Raw genomic sequence first — 6,876 nt, forward strand, 5'->3', positions numbered from 1 at the left:
GCATGGTTACCTGATTGTCTACTACTCTTCCACTCCTAAGGGTACTAATAGCATTCAACTGATTTGATGGTTTTGCACCTACTTCATGAACTCCTCTAGGGTTAGGTTGAGTTTGACTAGGAAACTTTCCTCTTTCTCTTAAAGACTCATTTATATGACTAACCTGGGTTTTCAACTCGGAAATAGCCTGAGAGTTATCCTGACCTATTCTCTTATTGTCTTCTAAACCTTGAGCAACAGATTGCTGAAACTGCATAGTGTTACGAGTTAACAAAGCAAGAGACTCTTCTATACTCATAATCTTCTTATCTGGAGGGTTCTGAAACTGAGCCGGGGCTGAAGGATTCTTAGTATTGCCAAAACTTGGGGGAGCTTGAGAGTTACTAGACTGACCTTGATTCTAGCCCTTAGACCAAGAAAGGTTGGGATGGTTTATTCAACCAAGGTTATAGGTTCCTGAATATGGGTCAAACTTCTGACGGTTATCGAATCTAGTGTTGTTATAAAGAGCATTGGCTTGCTCTTCAACAGTATCCCAAAGGCTCTATTCTACCACTAGTATGACCCACTTCTAAAGCTTCTAACCCTTTCGCTATAGCAGCAATTTTGGCATCTGATTCACAGTTTTCTTCTACCCTATTAACGTTTCCTCTTCCTAGAAGAATTGTTTTCTGGGGTATCCTATTACTTTCCCATTGTTGGGTCTTTTCGGCGATTTCATGCAAGTATGTCATCGCATCATCAACTGTTTGGTTTTCAAACATACCTGTACACATAGACTCTACTGTAGTTGTAGTGGGATAATCTAAACCCTCATAAAAGATCTGAACTAACCTAACCTTTTCTAAACCATGATGAGGACATTAGGCTAATAAATCATTGAACCTTTCCAAATACCTATACAAGGACTCTCCCTCCTGTTGCGTAAACGTGCATATTTGCGTCCTAATAGACGAGGTTTTGTGCCTAGGGAAAAAACTTGTTCAAAAAGGCAGATGTAAGTTGTTCATAAGTTTCAATTGATTCGGAAGCCAAACTATACAGCCACGACTTGGCTTTATCTTTTAAGGAAAAGGGGAATAACCTGAGTTTCAACGCATCATCATCAAGGTTTCTAATTTTCAGGGTACTACAAATTTCCTCAAAGTCCCTAACATGAAAATGGGGGTTCTCATTTTCTTTCCCTAAAAAGAGTAGGAGCAACTGTAAGGTTCAAGGATTAAGTTCATAATTTGCTTCTGTTTCAAGTAACCTGATACACGAGGGACGGGTAGTCCTAGTAGGGTTCAACAAAGCTTTCAAAGTTTCCATTTCTGGCGCTATTGGACTATCAGGGATTTTCTCCTCAATCGGAAGTTCAAAAACGGAATCTTCAAGAATCGGGCTTTCTAAATTGAGGTAATCGAGACGCTTAGAACTATTAGGTTTCTCTTTAACAAATCTACCTAGGGCGTCTCTTTTACGTTCAGGCATGCAAAAGAATAAGGTGGGGAATTCTATGCAATCACAAAACAAGGCTGACTCAACCAAATCAAACCTATATTTCTAGCAAACAAAAAGCATGATGGCTCCACTTAGATTTTTTCAGACCAGCTTCTATTCTTTCGAAAAGGAACTCGTTACAATCTGAGCAAACCCCTCTGGAATCAATCCGAGTCAAAGTAAGTTGAATCGAGGCGAGGGAAGCTCAGTGGAGCTTTGATACCCTAAGGCCTCACCGGTTACAAGGCGGCGCAGTCACGCATTGAGCTGAAAGAAACCATCAAGAACTTCGAAGTATGCTCAAAAGAGTAACCAATATTTTTCGAACGATTGTCCTATTAAGCTCGTTACCCTATAGGTCTCGTTCTAGTCAAAATTTTAGGCTTAGGTTTGCGTTTGGTTTCGTTTTCCTAAGGCGGCCAAGAAGAGAACGGTGATGAAATCCGAACCCTTATCTTGTATGGCCAGTCCTTGCCCTTTACTAGGAAATTAAAGCAGCCGTTTTCAAGTCCTCAGCATATATGCAAATGAAGGAATACAGTAAACCCGCTGACAGGGGATTCGCGGGTGTTTCGAAAAACTTACCTCCCGTACCAGACGGGCGAAGAACCGCTGAAGTCGACTCGGTCCACGACTCCTATGTCATGTACGAACCCGAGGGGCCGAGGTGGTATCGTAATCACCGTCCTTCTCTGCACACAGTTTATATTTAAACCAACCCTTCCTTAGGGTTTAAAAATAATAATGTCCAAAGTTCAATGTCCAAGTGTCCAAAAAAGAAAAAAAAAATTATAAAAATAACAAACCCTAATACAGTTCTCTCTTTTTTTTTAATAAAGAAAAATAAACAAACTCTAAAAAAAATATCTAAAAAGAAATTGTCCTCTTTTCCGTTCTTTTCTCTTTTAATCTTTTCTCCAAGTCTTTATGCTTTAAGTTCCAGTCTTTGCGAAATCACCAAACTCCTTGGCTCAATTCTCTTTATGATCCAAAACCTGTAGACAAAAGATAAATACCCAAAAACGTAAAAAAGAACAAAAATAATAAAAACCTAAAAAATAAAAGAAAAATAAGTCTAAAACCCTAAAAGCAAATCCGCGTTGGCGGCGCCAAAAATTGATGTGATTTGTAGATAGTGGTAAAAGTGGTTCGATTCTCAGACTTGCGAAGGATAAAATATAGACTTAAATTCTAAAACAAAAATAGAAAACAAACTAAAAATTGTAGCAAACTCAACCAAAGATGATATCAATATTAAAAAAACACTGAGGCTAAGATTCCACTATTTTCCAAGTTCAAAGTGATTTAATCCCAATATTTATATTTATGCAATTTTCTCGTTCAATTTGATTCTAACTATTGCAATAAGTAGATTCTCAAAATAACAAGTGTAAATCCGAAGCATAGAACATCAAAAATATAGGTCCAAGTATGCTCTATCAAAAGAAATAACAATTGCTTAACAAGAATCATTCAAACAATTTTCAACCAAGGCAAATAATCATAAAATAATTACAAATAAATAAATAAAATAGAATATACCACTTCTTGTTGGAAAAATAGCTTCCTCTATCGCCTCAGCAATGGGGTTTAGCTCCTCATATTAATCACTTGCTCAAAATATTTGTTTATGGTTCAAAAGTTGATTAAAAGATGAAAAAATATAACATTGATTGTTTGCAACGGTGTAGTGGCGTTGCAAAAACAATGGACGACGTTACAAAGAAATCACTGTAGCAGCGTTACGAATTTGAGACGTTGTTCTTATTTGCAACGCTTGTTCTTCAGCAGCAGCAGCAGAAACACGGGTTTTCCTGCAACTTGATCTTCTCAGCTCTGTAGTGTTACAAACTTCTCTACGACTGCTCCAACGACTTCGTAACCTTCCCTGGGACTCGAACACACCTTTTATACTACTCAGAAACCTAAAAATAGCGATTAATTTTCTCTTTTTCTTTTCGTGCAAGCCACGGCAATAATCTTCTCTGCCGATTTCCTTAAGCGTTTCTAAGACTTCCAAATCATCCGAAACTCTTCCTTAGATAGAATATCACCTCAGGAAACAATATCACGCCTTTAGTCTCCCTGGAATTCCTAAAATAATTCCACAAAGTTTCCGTGCAAAACTCAAACTCTGTTTCCTTTTTCTGGATTATCCAGCCCAATTTGATCGATTTCAGCGCACATACCAAGCCTGTTATGCTCAATCACGTCCAGCGCAACAAATTTCAGCGATTGAATCTCTCTAAAACACCTTCGAAATCCAACCCAAAGTTTGGTTCTTTGTTGGATTTTTTCCCGCCGAAATTTCATTCGAATTTGAGAAGAAAGTGACCTCCCCCTATCATGTGCTGGTCTCCCTTTAGCAGCTGCCTAGAAATTGATGCCCCTTAGTAATTAGGTCGCCCCTTATCCAAATTGAGAGCCTGAATAGCAAGTGTCCTCCGAGGTGTCCCGCGCAACTTTTCGAGCAGATTTTTCCAAAAATGTTTATTGGCCAAAAATACCTACACACACATAAAACACCATAATAAGTACAAAAATGAGCACTATCAATATATAGAATCGAGACAATTTAGACACAAAAATATGTCTATCAAATACCCCCAAACCTATTATTTGCTAGTCCTCGAGCAAAATAAAATAAAATAAAATAAAATAAAATAAAATCCTAACTCACTAACGCAGAAATCGTCGATTGCATTTAGCGTATGCAATAAGCCTTTAAACCCCTAGGTGGCCCTAGTGGCCGAGTTACAGTCTCGGGAGGGCTTACCAGAGGTATACCCACAAAACCTTTATACTCCAGACCCTAGCTATCTGCGCAGAACCTTGGAAAGCACTAAAGAATCTCCTTGGTTGGCATACTTATTGACTACAGGAGGAAGTACCCTGATGCGAAATTCCAATTGTTGTACACGAGTTTGCACTCAAGCATACTAAAATTCATATAAAGTGACAGAGCTCTACTCAACGAGATATGGTGAAACTATCATGTTATTCCTAAAAACTGAGCTCTGTGCTTTTATGAATAGACTCTTTAGATGTTGCCATCTAATCAGATTGGTTCCTCAACTCCTACAACCAAAATGCTTCCATCCACTTAGATTAGTTAGTGCGATCCTTAATAAACATAAATTTCTACGCTCTGGAGTTTATTAATGCAACTAAAAAGTTTCTCCCATACCCCCAAACTTAAATCTAACATTTTCCTCAATGTTCTAAAGATGAAATTAAAAGCATGAACAAGGAGAAATTGTTACCATTGAAGCAAAAGAGTTAAGGAAAGATATTACCGTGTTGCATGAGATTGGGTTACCTCCCAAGAAGTGCTAAGTTAAAGTCTTCAGCCAGACATCAAATTTCATAGAATGGCTAGTTACCTTTCAAATCATATATCCGTAGTCGAAATAACTGTGGGTCATCAAAACCAAATAAAACTGCCACTAATATGAAACAACTGCACAAGATCAGAAAAAATAACATAAGGAGCACAACCTCATTGAAAGTTTCTTGCAAGACAACTGGATTCATTTGGGGCGCCCATTTGGACTTCATATGAGTGTCTTGAAAAACGGATTCATCTGAACAACGGGACTTTAATATCTGGATTTCCTCCTGAACAATATCAGGAGGATCAGGCTGTGGAGTCTGAATAGACTCAAGTGATACCTCATAAGCACTAGGATCGAGTCCCAAGTTATGGACTTCTACTAGGGACAATTGACGATCACTACCCCCAAACTTAGAATTTTGGGTGTCTCTAGATAGACTAGTCATAATATTCCTAATTTCTAGACCATCAGGTTTCTGAAAAAGGTCAATTGCTTTCTCTGAGTTATAATCAGCTGGTTCATCCTCTAAATTCTTTTGAGGTATACTAGTTGTAGGACTTATATGTTTCATATCCTGTATGGTCAACCCTAGAGTTTCCTTATTGTCTTGAAGCACGATTTCTGTCCTGTTGTCCTGATCGGATGCTATAATCACAGGCAAAGTCTTAGATGGCCCTAAGAATCCATATTTAGGGTCCAACTTAGGAGGCTCTTCTAAACAAGGGATTAAGGTAGACTCAAAATCTAGTAATGGTTCGAACCTAGCTTTCCATTTATCAGTATCTAACATAGGAATAGAATCCAACATAGCATTCACTTGTTCAATGTTGCTATCTTCGTCTAAATCCATGCTAAAGTGGGCTAGACAACTCTCTAATGGATCTTCCGATATGAGGTTTGGTAATGACTCCTGAATTAAGGTTCCTATCATGTTCACCTCTTCAATGCACGTGTCATCTAGCTCAGAATGTAGCTTATTGACATTAAAAATATTCAACCCAATAGTCATATTACCAAAAGATAGATTCATAATACCATTTCGAAAATTTATGATCGCATTAGACGTAGCTAAAAATGGGCGACCTAAAATCACAGGTATTTGGTTCTCTGGGTCAGGGACAGGTTGGGTATCTAAGACCACGAAATTCACAGGATAAATAAACTTGTCGACCTCAATAAGAACATCTTCTATCACACCACGAGGAATCTTGACAGACCTATCAGCTAACTGCAATGTTATCTTGGTAGGTTTCAATTCACCGAGCCCTAGCTTTAAGTACACATGGTATGGGAGTAAGTTCACACTGGCTCCTAAGTCAAGTAAAGCTTTGTGTACCCTGTGTTTTCCTATCGTACAAGCAATGGTAGGTGCACCTGGGTCTTTATATTTAGGAGTTGTGGGGTTCTGAATAATCGAACTTACATGACTAGCTAAAAAGGCTTTTTTAGGGACACTAAGTTTTCGCTTTCGCGTACACATATCCTTAAGAAACTTGGCATAAGCTGGAAGTTGCCTAATTTCTTCTAGTAACGGAAGGTTTATGGTAACTTTCCTAAAAACCTCCATTATGTCATTAAAGTTGGATTCACTCTTTGTTGGTACTAATAGTTGTGGAAATGGGGCTCTAGGCACAGGATCAGACCTCTCAGGAACCGAGTCGGCATCATTGGAAATTTTATCAGTCCCCTCAGTTAGCGGTCCTGAGGGATGAGATTCTGAGGGATGGACTACAATATGTTCACTATCGGGCATGGTTACCTGATTGTCTACTACTCTTCCACTCCTAAGGGTTCTAATAGCATTCAACTGATTCGATGGTTTTGCACCTACTTCATGAACTCTTCTAGGGTTGGGTTGAGTTTGACTAGGAAACTTTCCTCTTTCTCTTAAAGACTCATTTATATGACTAACCTGGGTTTTCAACTCGGAAATAGCCTGAGAGTTATCCTGACCTATTCTCTTAGTGTCTTCTAAACCTTGAGCAACAGATTGCTGAAACTGCATAGTGTTACGAGTTAACAAAGCAAGAGACTCTTTTATACTTATAATCTTCTTATC

At 38.4% G+C, this 6,876-nt stretch overlaps 1 pseudogene; it reads left to right on the plus strand.

Annotated features, from left to right (window-relative positions):
* The first annotated feature begins 846 nt into the window (after window positions 1-846).
* On the plus strand, window positions 847-946 carry LOC113300744 (annotated as a pseudogene).
* The last annotated feature ends 5,930 nt before the right edge of the window (window positions 947-6,876 follow it).

This window comes from Papaver somniferum, chromosome 7 (assembly GCF_003573695.1).
Source record: "Papaver somniferum cultivar HN1 chromosome 7, ASM357369v1, whole genome shotgun sequence".
NCBI lineage: Eukaryota > Viridiplantae > Streptophyta > Magnoliopsida > Ranunculales > Papaveraceae > Papaver > Papaver somniferum.